The 12,294-nt window shown below is 31.1% G+C and overlaps 1 protein-coding gene across 3 annotated transcripts in view; it reads right to left on the bottom strand.

Moving 5' to 3' along the window:
• Positions 1-12,294, bottom strand: part of LOC130450599 (myocyte-specific enhancer factor 2) — a 226,818-nt gene that overhangs the window by 170,549 nt on the left and 43,975 nt on the right. The gene's annotated exons all lie outside the window — the stretch shown is intronic.

Below are 12,294 nucleotides of genomic sequence, written 5' to 3'. Positions count from 1 at the left end.
TTCCCAACTAGCATGTTACTTTCATAAAGATGATTAAATTGTTGTATTAATATGAGTTATTGAAACAAAACGGGTATATCACATAACGTTTAATTAAAAGAGTCTGATAAAATTTAATTTTAGAAATATTAAAATACAAGACTAGTTGTTTAAGGCTTTCGCGGCCATCGTCTTATGAAAATTGGATTCTCGTGTTTCCTTTAGAATCATATTGTCGACCAAGTCATTCTCGCTTTTCATCAGCATCAAAAAACTTAGCCTTTCTTCGGCCATTGTCGTCCTGTAGGCATTTTTTACGAACTTAGTAGTGAATACTAGTTTGCAAATAGACGTTGTAAGAATACCGTATTCCACGTTATCAAATAAGGTGTTTTAAGCTTTAGCATTAGACATTAGAGAGCGAAAAATATGTATAAAAACATAAATCTGGCTTTTAAGTATCACAATGGACAATGGGTTCATCCGTTCATCAAGCAATTCAGAGAAGATATTTAAGATAGTACCTACCTAAAGCAATCTCGCAAAAATCTGATAAAATATAATAGGCAGATTTTACTTATTTATATAAAGGGCATGGTTTCCTTCTTATGGATTTCTTACACCGCATTTAGGAAACATCAGTATGCTATTGAGGAAGTTATCAAAAAACTAGACATGACACAATGTAATTTTCTTTTAGCATCTTTTATTAGTATTGAAGAGAATAGTAAACCTAGAAGGACATAGTGGATATGTATAATTACACGATTACACGAGTAATTTTTTACCTATCCTAAATTTCCCAACTCGCCTAAAAATTTTCAACTTTCCCAACTGCCCCCTGCAAGTATGGGGGGAGGCTCCCCCTACCCCCCCCCCATCGCGACGCCAGTGGGTATACTCAGAAACTGCAGTAGTATTGCTAATGTTAGCTATTCCAAGGGATGAAGAATTGCCGGTTAAGAGCGTGAGTGTAGTAGAAACAGTGTTATATTCTATGATCCTATGACAATTATTTTCGAATGTATAAGAGATATTATCATCATCCATTAATATTATTCCTTTTACTTAATGTAGAGTCCACGTAGCCCTCTGCAACTGTAGACGAATTCCAGTCTCCGTGTTTTCTGGTCGTTATGAAGTCTCTTCCAGAGTTCGCTAGCATGGTTGACGATGACCTTCTAATCTAAAACAATGTCCTGTTTACATAGCTGTATCAGGTAAATTAAGGTACTTTGCTGTAATAGATGGCATTTTGTCAAATTTATTTATGCCCACTGATTGTTTTGTGCAATTATTATTTGCATATTTTATCTGCATCTAGAATTATCTACTATAGGAAGTCTTATAGCAATATATTTTCTAATACAAACCGAATAATCTATTTTTGAATTAGTTGGATTTAAAATAGTAAGAACCTGTTTTGTCCCATTTTTACTTTCAGGAATTCTAATTATTAGGATTGTTTCCTCATCTTCAATATTTTCGATTCTTAGTTTTGTCAACTCTTCTCTTTGGCATGCACCGTAAACACCGATTATAAATGCTACCTAAATATTTATTACTAAATAAGTAAAAACATTCTAAAAAAGGCATGAGTGCGACTCGAACCTGGGGACCTCTCTCATGTGAATATTGAACTTTAGCCATTATGCTTCGAAGACCTTAATAAAATATTTGGAAATTCGAGTATACAATCGCAATGCAGCTACAGACACCAAATCGACCAGCAGATGTTATATATGTGGAGCTACATCAAAAGATTTTAATGATTTAATAAAAAAAAATGATGTATGCCCTGGAGCTCTTGAATTTGGCCTTTCCGTATTACATGCAAGAATCCGGATATTCGAAAGTGTGCTGCATTTAGCATATAAATTGCCTGTGAGAGACGAACAGAAGAAAAAAATCTAGAAAAGCAGAAGAAACTTGATATTCAACAAAGATTTAGAGAGGAGACAGGTCTCTTAGTCGATATGCCAAAAAGAAACTTCGGAAACACAAACGATGGAAATACCAGCAGAAGATTCTTCGAGAACCCTGAATTGGCTGCAGAAATCACTGGGATAAGTTATGATTTGATTATTAGATTAAAAGTGATATTAGAAACCATATCAAGCGGCCATAAGATTGACGTAGCAAAATATGATAAATACGCCATGGAAACTGCGAAACTATATGTTGAGTTATATGGCTGGCATCTTATGACTCCAACGATGCTTAAGGTCTTAATCATGCAGCTTCAATAATAGAAAATTCGTTGTTGCCGATAGAGCAACTTTCGGAAGAAGCTGCTGAGTCCCGCAATAAACATTTTAGTTCCATGAGAAAGACCAAAAAAAAGCGCTTCAAAATTATTTTTGTCTGAGACAATGCAGCTATTAATTCCTGCTGAGCCAAACCGACCAATGTAAATTGATAAAAGCGGCGAAAATTTAAATGTAGATGAATAAGTTTCCAATGTATGATTGATTATTTTTAGTGATTATCTATTTATCTTATGTAACTTTAATATTCTATAACGAATGTAAAGATCCTTTAAATAATATAATATAATTACTTACTTATTAGAGCAAAATAAACTTTGTTTTATTTAATAATAAATACCTGAAAGTATTACTAAAACGTAGACAGCTGTCCCTCCTTGGGGAAAGCCGTGAGTATGTCATATGTATTTTCAATATAATATTAAAAAACACTTTGAAATCAACTACGATCTCGAATAAAATATTTTTTGATAAATAATCACAAGTAGGTGCGCCTAACCTCCGTGCACCAACAAATAATTTCGATAAGTTATTCCAAACACAGAATTCTTTTTATGTAACTATTTTTTAATATAAATATCACATAAAATAATTTTGGCCGCCTAAATCCTGAAAAACAATCTATGTGCAGCGTTAGATGAAAAATATTATTGCAAAGAAACATTTAAGTTAAAAGACAATTGTACTGTTGAATTGTTAAATGGACGCTCTCCTAAAAATAGTGATATAAATATCCAAGAAAATATATTAGAACAAGTGACAAACAATGAACTCTTAGTAATTCCATATTTACAGACTGAAATGATTTCCAAATGTGTTTCGGACCGTTACTTGAAAATAAGTTATCCATCAATTATTCCAAATAACTGTAGTATTCAAATAGAAACTCAATTATTCTCAACTCAACAAATTAAAAAAGGAAAATCGATAATATTACCGAAATTAAACTTCAAATTTTTAAATAATCAAATTTATAAATCTCCAAATTTAACCAACATAGATTTTGACAAATTATATGAAATAAACAAAATTGCTAGAAATATAAAACCAATTCATGAAATTTATAATCCGCAAAGCCATGTATAAATAGGACTATTTGCAATAATAATAATAATTTGTGTAATTTTAATAATATTATGGTTAATTCGAAAATATAAAAGAAAATTTGTAAGAAAACAGAAATTTGAAGAAATTGAAGAGAAGAAGACAACGAATTAGAAGAAGGAAGAAAAGAAAATGTGGGAAATACCGTCATACCGTCATTTTTCACTCTTAGGGAAGGAGGAGTTACATGGAGAAAATTCCAGAAGATTATTTAAATAAAACGCAATAGGATCAAATATCATAAACACTTTGTCAGCAATTATTTTATTATGAATACAAATGATTGTAAATAACTTTTTAATGAATATATGTATCGTTCTTGAATATATAGTTCATTCAATAAATTATAGTAATTCGCTTGTGAAGGTAATTGTTACTTTGGGTTAAATAAATTTTTAAAAACATATTTTTGGCCATCGAAAATATAATTAGAGTAACTATTTTTCCAGAGAAAATATGACTGTGTCGAGTTGACGTGTGCTACACAAACAACAAACTACAATAACCGTAATGATGGCAGTAACATTATTAGTAGAAGTGGTATTCCCAAATATGAAATTAATTACGATGATACAGTATAAAGCCAAAATAAAACTAAACCAAATTTTCTTGGTGGTAATTTTTTGATTTATGTACTATATTAACGATAATTATAAATTACCGGTAAACCAATAACCAATATAAATTCCCTCTATGGATCGTTTTGGTCATACAAACGTGGAAAGCTCCTGTTATTGTCCGTTAGTGTTCCATGCAAGGGCATTGCTGACTTTCAGACACTGCTTTTTTCTATTTTTTTGATATCAATTCTGAAAATAAAACACCACGGCGAAAATCGGCATAATAACGCGAATAATATTTTCATAAGCAAAGGACAAGGTTGTTGTTAACAAAACATACCACCAATACAGACTTAAATAACGTATTCTGTGCTCATACCTCACAAAATTGAGGAATTAAATAAGAAGTAGAAAGTTGGCGAACTCTTAGTTTAATTTTAATTTAAAGTTACTGTTAATTTTGTGCATGAAATAAAAGTATCATTTCAGTATTATTTGTCATCAAGTAATTTTAATTTGTTAGTTTAATGTTGATTTTTAAATTGGGTTGAGTAGAAAATAATTTCGGGTCGTTCAACTAGATGCCATAAAAATTGTGAATGTCTAGGATTGTTTATTTAATACAATTATGCTGCAGGTTGTACTAACATAGTTTGGTATATGAGTTATTTCAAGTTTGTTATTAAGATAAAATAGTAGATATGTTCAACATTCATATTTTCAAATTATTTTAAACTCTACAGAGTGTTGTAAAATTCCAAAGGATTCCGGAATACACTGGAATGAAGGGAAATGGAATAGTAGACAGACAGATCCCTGCGGTGACGTTTCAATAAACACCTGAAGACGCTAGGATTAGTGTTTTTAATCATCAACTTTTTTTAGATTTAAAGGGTTTAAAAATGAAGTCAACGAAATTAACTGCATGAATTAATATTAAGTTAATAGTTTATCAATTAAAATTTTTATTATCAAGATTGTTAGGAATATGTTGAATTTGAATGGTATTGAATATTTGGACGGTATTTTCGGTTAAAGAACCGGTATGCGATCGTGTCCGTGGTTACTAGCTTTACTGGTAGACGAATACTTCCTGGCTGACTACTTTATCAAAGTTTTTATTTTCAGTTATGATTTCATTAGAAAAAGAAAAGTGGCAAGAATTGAAAAGGGTCATATATTTAAACTGAATATGTCCTCATCTAATTAACGTTCGGGTTTTACAATCAATAAAAATATGTTTTACAAAAGTTGACATGAATTATAAAGAAGTCTCTGCCAGCTATATTATGAGCGGTTTCTTATTGGCAACGTGGCAAGGAAACACCAACTTTAATATATATAATATGGAAGCTCGAAAAATATATTAAAGTTAGTCCACTTTGGTGTTTCCTTGCCACGTTCCCAATAAGAAACCGCTCATTATATGTATATTTTATGCTCATTATTTTTAAATTAATTTTATATATAATTTGTAAATTATGTATTTTCACCGGTCTTGGGCAAGTTTGGAAATTTTATCCACCATTGCAAACTGCTCAAAAATCGAATTTAAAGATTCCATTACTTAAATACATACACCAAGCTACAAAAAGCGTTTAAAACCGTGTTTTCTATGTGCTCATTAGGCATTTTTGCGAAAGAACTACCTTTCAAACCAAGATTAAGTGATTTACTAAATGTCTTTGTGGAGCATAGAAAACGTTCTTGTCGCCCAGTTGAGTTTTCCACACCAGAAACAATGGAAAAAACTCACGATATGGTGTACGACTAGGGATTGAAGTGTGGTAGATTGTGGAAATCATAAGAATCTCATATTTCAGTTTGAGAAAGCTTGACGTAAGATGGGTGTCGATTTTGCTTATAATTGACCACAAACACAATCGTGTTTGATGGTCGACACAATCGCAATGTAGACGAGTTTTTGTGCATTTTCGTAACCGTACACGGAACATGGACCCATTGTAGTATACCAGAATCCAAACAGCAGTCAAAATAGTAGGTTTTTCTCAAGAAAGCCAATGAGAGTTTATCAGACAATGAAGTCATTGCAACTATTTTGTCGGATGCACACAGTATAATCCACTTTGACTATCAACAAAAAAATAAAAACGATTCAATAACAATTTGGAAAATCCGATTTGATTCCAAAGATCTATCTACAAATGTTATTTTTTTTTTGAAGGGATACAAAATTGGAGAAATGTTGTTTTGAATTCAAGGAGACCAAGCTGAAAAAGCAAATGTTTTGTACACAAACCTGTTTTATTCAGTAAACCACAGACCTATGTTAATTGTAAACAGTGAACAACGTGTTTTAGGCAAGAAATTAGAGGTAAAAAACGGAAAAATAATTATTTTTGAAAAAAAAACCTCCCGATTGAGATTGTGTCACTTTAAGTTTGACGTTACGCCAGCTAATGTAATCTGATTTTTGAGAAAAATCAAACATATCCATGTTTGCGGCAGGTAGCAACGAAACATACACTAGTAGTCTTGAAAATCCCATTGTTAACTAAGGAAATGGTCTCAATGATTTAATCACTCCTTTTTTGTAACCAAATCCAGGGCATCGTGGTATTGATGAAATCGATAAATCTATACATCCTGTTTATACTGTGTAAACAGGGTATTCAGTATAAGTATCACCAATGGTTCCAGAATACTCAATTTAACCCTATACATATTCAATGTTTGATTTCCCGGACAAGATTTATGAAAATTGTTTTTATTTAGTTGTTTTAGAAATTAAAAAAACTTTCACTAAGCCGCTACGTGGTAAACCACTATGAATCAAACTTCTGATAGACATAACATTTTTTTACGTTGATACCTACTAAAAAAATATAAATTTTCTATTTGTAATATGTATGTGGAACCGAGAATTTATTAGTCTATTTAATGAAATGATATGATCAAATGCTATTTAAGAAAAGTTGAACTGAAAAAGTCATAGTTTGTGTTTTTTTTCCTAATTATGCTTTCGTATTCATTATTATTAGAATTCTAATATCAAAATGGTTCATATTTACCCAATGACTGTACCCATAGAAAATTTTTATACATAGTGAAAACAAATTATACTTTTATATTCATGTGGTAGGTAATCTATTAATTCATATATCTAGTTGTCAATGTGGTAATGGTGGCAGAACACCCTCAATATGTATAATATGTAATAAACTTTTTATTATTAAGTTAAGCATCATTTTTTAGTATGTTATTGTGATTACTTCATAATGCTGGTTCCAACTTTCTGGCAGAATGACTTAAATATATCGTATGCGCGCCCTTATTTAGTGACCTTTATTTCATAATTATTTACGTTATGAACGCTTTAAATGTGAATAATCAATCCGTTCCTTCACACACAAAATTGACATTTCGATATATATATATATATATATATATATATATATATATATATATATATATATATATATATATATATAAATATATATATATATATATATATATATATATATATATAAATATATATATATATATTGTTTAGAAAGTACCGCTACTACTATACTATTAATGTGTAACATGAGATGCAATTGCGCAGGAAAGTAGCCGCGTCTTGGTTTCTGGCTTCTTGGGGAGATGATGAAATGAGGGATGTGACGAGGCCAGGGCGGCGGCGGGGTCCGGGGCCCGTTTCTGGCTGGGGAGCGTTGAGCAACGCCACGTGTACGGGAGAGATGGCTGTTCACAGCTGGATCACGGACACCAGGAGACATATTTACGATGTACATGTGTGTTTTAACTAGGGGCAATGCCGGTGCCAAGAAAATGAAGAGCCAAGTAGGGTTAAGAAATTAGCAGAAACTATTCATACAGGATTGGACTACAATTATTTCTCTTGTTGTATTTCCAATCGTTTTGATGTCGTATAGCGTGTTGAATAAAACTAGAATTTTTTCTATAAAACTAGATCACGTTTTTTAGAATATGTGTGTTAACAATTGGCGAAACATACGAACCATTTCCGCTAATTACGAAAAAATTAAAGGTTTGTCAAGAAAGTTATGTACGCAGTTTACATTCATAGTATAGGATTAGTAAAACCAATTAAATATCAATGTACAGTTACAGCAAACTGAACACATGTATGATGATGAAATAGTCGAATAGATGATCAATTTCTTGTTATAATTCCAAAAGATGACTAGATGACATATTAGGAGAATTCATAATTTTTAAAGTTAAAAAAACCATAGAAATCATTTTTATTTTACATCACAGTGTCCTTTTAAGTGTATAGACATTTGACAGCGACGATTCAACTTTTTTACCCGTCTTTCCGCTCAAAATAGGTGTTTACATATGTAATAACGTCCTCATCTGATGGAAATTTTTCACCTGTATGTGAAACTTCAAGGACCAGATCGGGTGAATATGGTCGCTTATTTACAATGTCTCCCTTTTACTTATCAAGCAATGATACGTAATACTCTCCTGTTACTGTTACACCTTTTTGAAAATAGTCGATGAACACAATAACTATTCCAAAAAACTGTCGCCATTACATTTCCAAACGAAGCATACGCCTTAGCCTTTTTTGGAGTAATCGAACTAATTTGACTAAAAAGCAAAATTTTTCCACTTTCAAAAAATCTTTATGTATGACTCTTATACGATTGTCAAACAGAAACATCCAATGGCTGAAATTTTAGTGAGAATCTCTCAAAGCATGCGCAAATACATTTCCTAAATTATATTGATAAAAATTGACATCTTCAGGTTGAGGTATAAACTTTTCAAATAACCAAACAACCCTTGTATGTTCATATAATTATTACCATATTTATGATGTAGTGCTTTTGGGCAAGTTGAACCTGCACATATATATTTTTTAACCATACATAGCATCCATAAAACGAATAAATGTGCATGTACTCTCAGGGAGGTAATTTTGAACTTTTCAGCTGTTATTGGTAACATTAATACTTACACGTGACACATAAGTTTTTTGTTTCGCGCTTCTGCACGTGTTGCAAATGGAGGTAAATGCAGGAAATGTATTTTTAATTGATCAAAGTTTAACGAAAAATCATTATTTAAATGGAAAATCCAATATACTATTACATTAATACCCAAACATCACCTTTATTTTTTGAAAATTCTAGGTCGGATAAAATCTTGTGCTTAATAAACAAAAGATTATGTTCTAGTGACAATGTGAGATATCCTAAACACACTGTTTATACTACCAATACACCAACACTAACAATTATACTGTCTGACGCGCGTTTCAATAACCAAGAGTCTGAAGTCTGAAAAGGATAAATATTTTGTTTAGTTGTTTAGTTCTGTTGAAAAATAGGCTTTTTTGAACAAAAGGAAACTTGAATTGCACAAATTAATAATGAAATTGTATATATAATGAGAAAATATTATCACATATAAAGTTAATTACAAAGACTTGCAAATTATTAGTATTACCACCGAATATTAAAAGAAGAAGGTTCAATCTAGGCTCCTTCCCTTGTTATGCCTATCTACTTGAATATCGGATGCTACTTTCGATCGCTCGAAGTCACCATTCATACACGTCGAGTCGTAGAGAAAATGCATAAATATACCTTACTGGACGTAGTGATAGCAATTCTTTTTTAAATTAAAGTAACCAATCGCACAGTATTTTCTACTACAATAAAATTTCATTGTTCGAAAGATTAAATTCGGTAAGTAGCTGGTTTAATTTTTTTTAATGTGAATACTAAACAATTTACTATGTTAAAGAAGATTCATGTTATCTTTCGAATTTTGTATAATATTTTTGTTTCTATGACCATCTAGAAGTAAAATTGTTACTAATAATTTTTGATGTCAACGTTTGAAACAGGCATAGGGATTTGTAAACAATCAAAATATAGCATTCAATATTTCAGATGCGCCTCCAATAATATCATCAGATGTCGCAACCCAAACAAATATCGAAAAAGTAATGCCGAATAATCAGAATGATAATTTCGTATTTTTTTGTTTCATATTCAAAAAAATTTTGCTTTTAATAGAAAAAAGTACTTATATATAATGAAATGTATAAATGCTATCTTATTTTTTTAGAAAATGTTTATCAAATCCGCACCGATGCTTCTTTTTAAACTTGTGTGTTTACAACCCTGAAATGCAAAAAATATTCATTTCTCTTAACAAGGAACCTAAATCAGGATGGTCTGGAGAATTCTTTTGGGTTGGCAAGAAATTGTTGCGGAAATTCGAATACAACCCCAATCCAAGTTTGTAGGGCCTTCAAAAACTATTTACTTTGAATATTTCAATGATGTTCAAGGTGCAAATGGCAAAAAAGATATTAATACAGTTTGGCTCAATATATCTTCTGATATTCTACAAAAATATAAACATATCGATGTACCAATGGTAACTATTAATAAGTTTTCACAAGCCAATATAGAAATCTTTCAAGTACAGATGGTAATGCTTTGGTTTATATTACTGGCTATCTATTTAAAAAATATATTCTGCAAGACTTTTGTACTACTTGTATAATGAAAATACATTAAAAAAAGAAGTTGATATTTTTTAGAGCTTAAAACATATTATAATTCTAAATGCTCTGGACGTTTCAATTTACCTCCAAGTAAAATATATAGAATATGTCAAACAATTAGAAGATCAGGTTGTTTATTTATTTTACACTTAAATTTGCAAGACGAAATGTGAAACATATTTATTCTTCACAAAATTCGATAAAACCCAACATCAAATTGAATATTTTACATTTTTAATAATCTGTTAATTTTAATTAGGGAAATTTTTGAAACATTGAATTCATTTATTTACGTAACTCGTATTTCACTGTTGTAAAAACTCTTCGCTAATTTGGAACAACCTGTATAAATTTTATAAAGGTGATAATTTGGAAATTAGAATTCTTGTCGATTTGGTATTTGCAAAATTCTTATTGTGAATTTTTATAACCATAAATCTCACACATTATTACTTTTTTATTAAACTTTTTGTTAAATCCACCAAATAAACAACTTAAATCTTTTCCCGTTGGTCGTTTAATGCACACAAAGTATTGAATCACCTCGATAGGTGAAAATTAATTCGTTCCTATCTGTAACAATCTCGGTTAAAAACACTGATGATAACTCCGAACGTCAGCACGCCTTTTTGAACCCGAATCAATCATTCCGCAGAGATTGAAATTTTTATTAATATTCGGTGGCATTCCTAAGAATACCGCCGGTCTTAGTTGCCTAGGTAATCCTGTCGCAGTCTCCTTGGGCACATACAGAAGCTTTACGAAATTGGGAAATTATTCGAATGTTGATGGCTTCAAAGAAAGGCTTTTCCACTAATCCAAATCCTCGGATTTTCTTCTGAGTGACCATAAGAGCTTGCCAGTTTCATAGAATGTGTATCTGTTTACTGAGCTGCAATATTTTTGCTGCTTTGTATGAGGGATTTGTCTCACTTATGAAGATTAGCCTAATTATTGGTTCCATAACTCTTTCCTACAACTCAAGCCATCTCTTAATCTGCGAGTAAGGGATTCCCATTGCAGGTTCGGACCCTGTCAATGGTTGACTGCATCCAAGCTTGGTCAGGTCGTCGGAAATTTGATTGCTCCTGAGACCCCTATATACAGGAATACATAGCAGCTTTACTGCCGTTTTGCCAGCTATCTTTTTGAGTAGCGTTAAAGAACCAACTTTGATTTGGTGGTCATGCTTGGCAGAGCCATTAGTGCCGCTGTACTGTCTGTGCAAATGTTCATATTAATGTGGCACAAGCCCAACAAGTTATTTTGCATACATTTCATTGTCTTGAGAAAGAAAATATTCATTAATCTAATAATGCAATCAAAATAACAAAAAATGATTAAAACTTCCATTTATCGTTTGTTGCTTCTATTGGAAGAACCAATTTGTTTAAATAATAAGGACTGTATTGAATTTATAATTTGTTTATTGAGTTGTAATATTGGGTAGAGTACGAATCAACTAAGAAAATGCCACAGGCGTCATCAATTAGTAATCGTCTGCCTCACTTTAAAATATTCCCTCTCCGCCGCTTCAGACTGATATACCAGTGGCGTAGGTTCTTATTTAAATAAAAATTAATGCAGTTCGCAATAAAACATTTATTAGATTAAAAAATACAAAAAAAAATATATTTTAAGGATTTAAACATATATTACAGTAGGTACAGTAGTTAATTTTATATATATATATATATATATATATATATATATATACATATATATATACACAGTATCTTATAGAAATAGCAACTGTTTATTGCATAGAGGTTTGGTGTGCATGGTATGTTTATAATAAACGCAGTTTTTGCACATGTTGAGTGTAATATTTTATCAAAAAACATTATTCGCTATCCGAAACTAG

The sequence above is a fragment of the Diorhabda sublineata genome, chromosome X, assembly GCF_026230105.1.
Source record: "Diorhabda sublineata isolate icDioSubl1.1 chromosome X, icDioSubl1.1, whole genome shotgun sequence".
Taxonomy (NCBI): domain Eukaryota; kingdom Metazoa; phylum Arthropoda; class Insecta; order Coleoptera; family Chrysomelidae; genus Diorhabda; species Diorhabda sublineata.
The sequence above is the reverse complement of the archived record's forward strand: the minus strand, read 5'-3'. Positions and strand labels throughout refer to the sequence as shown.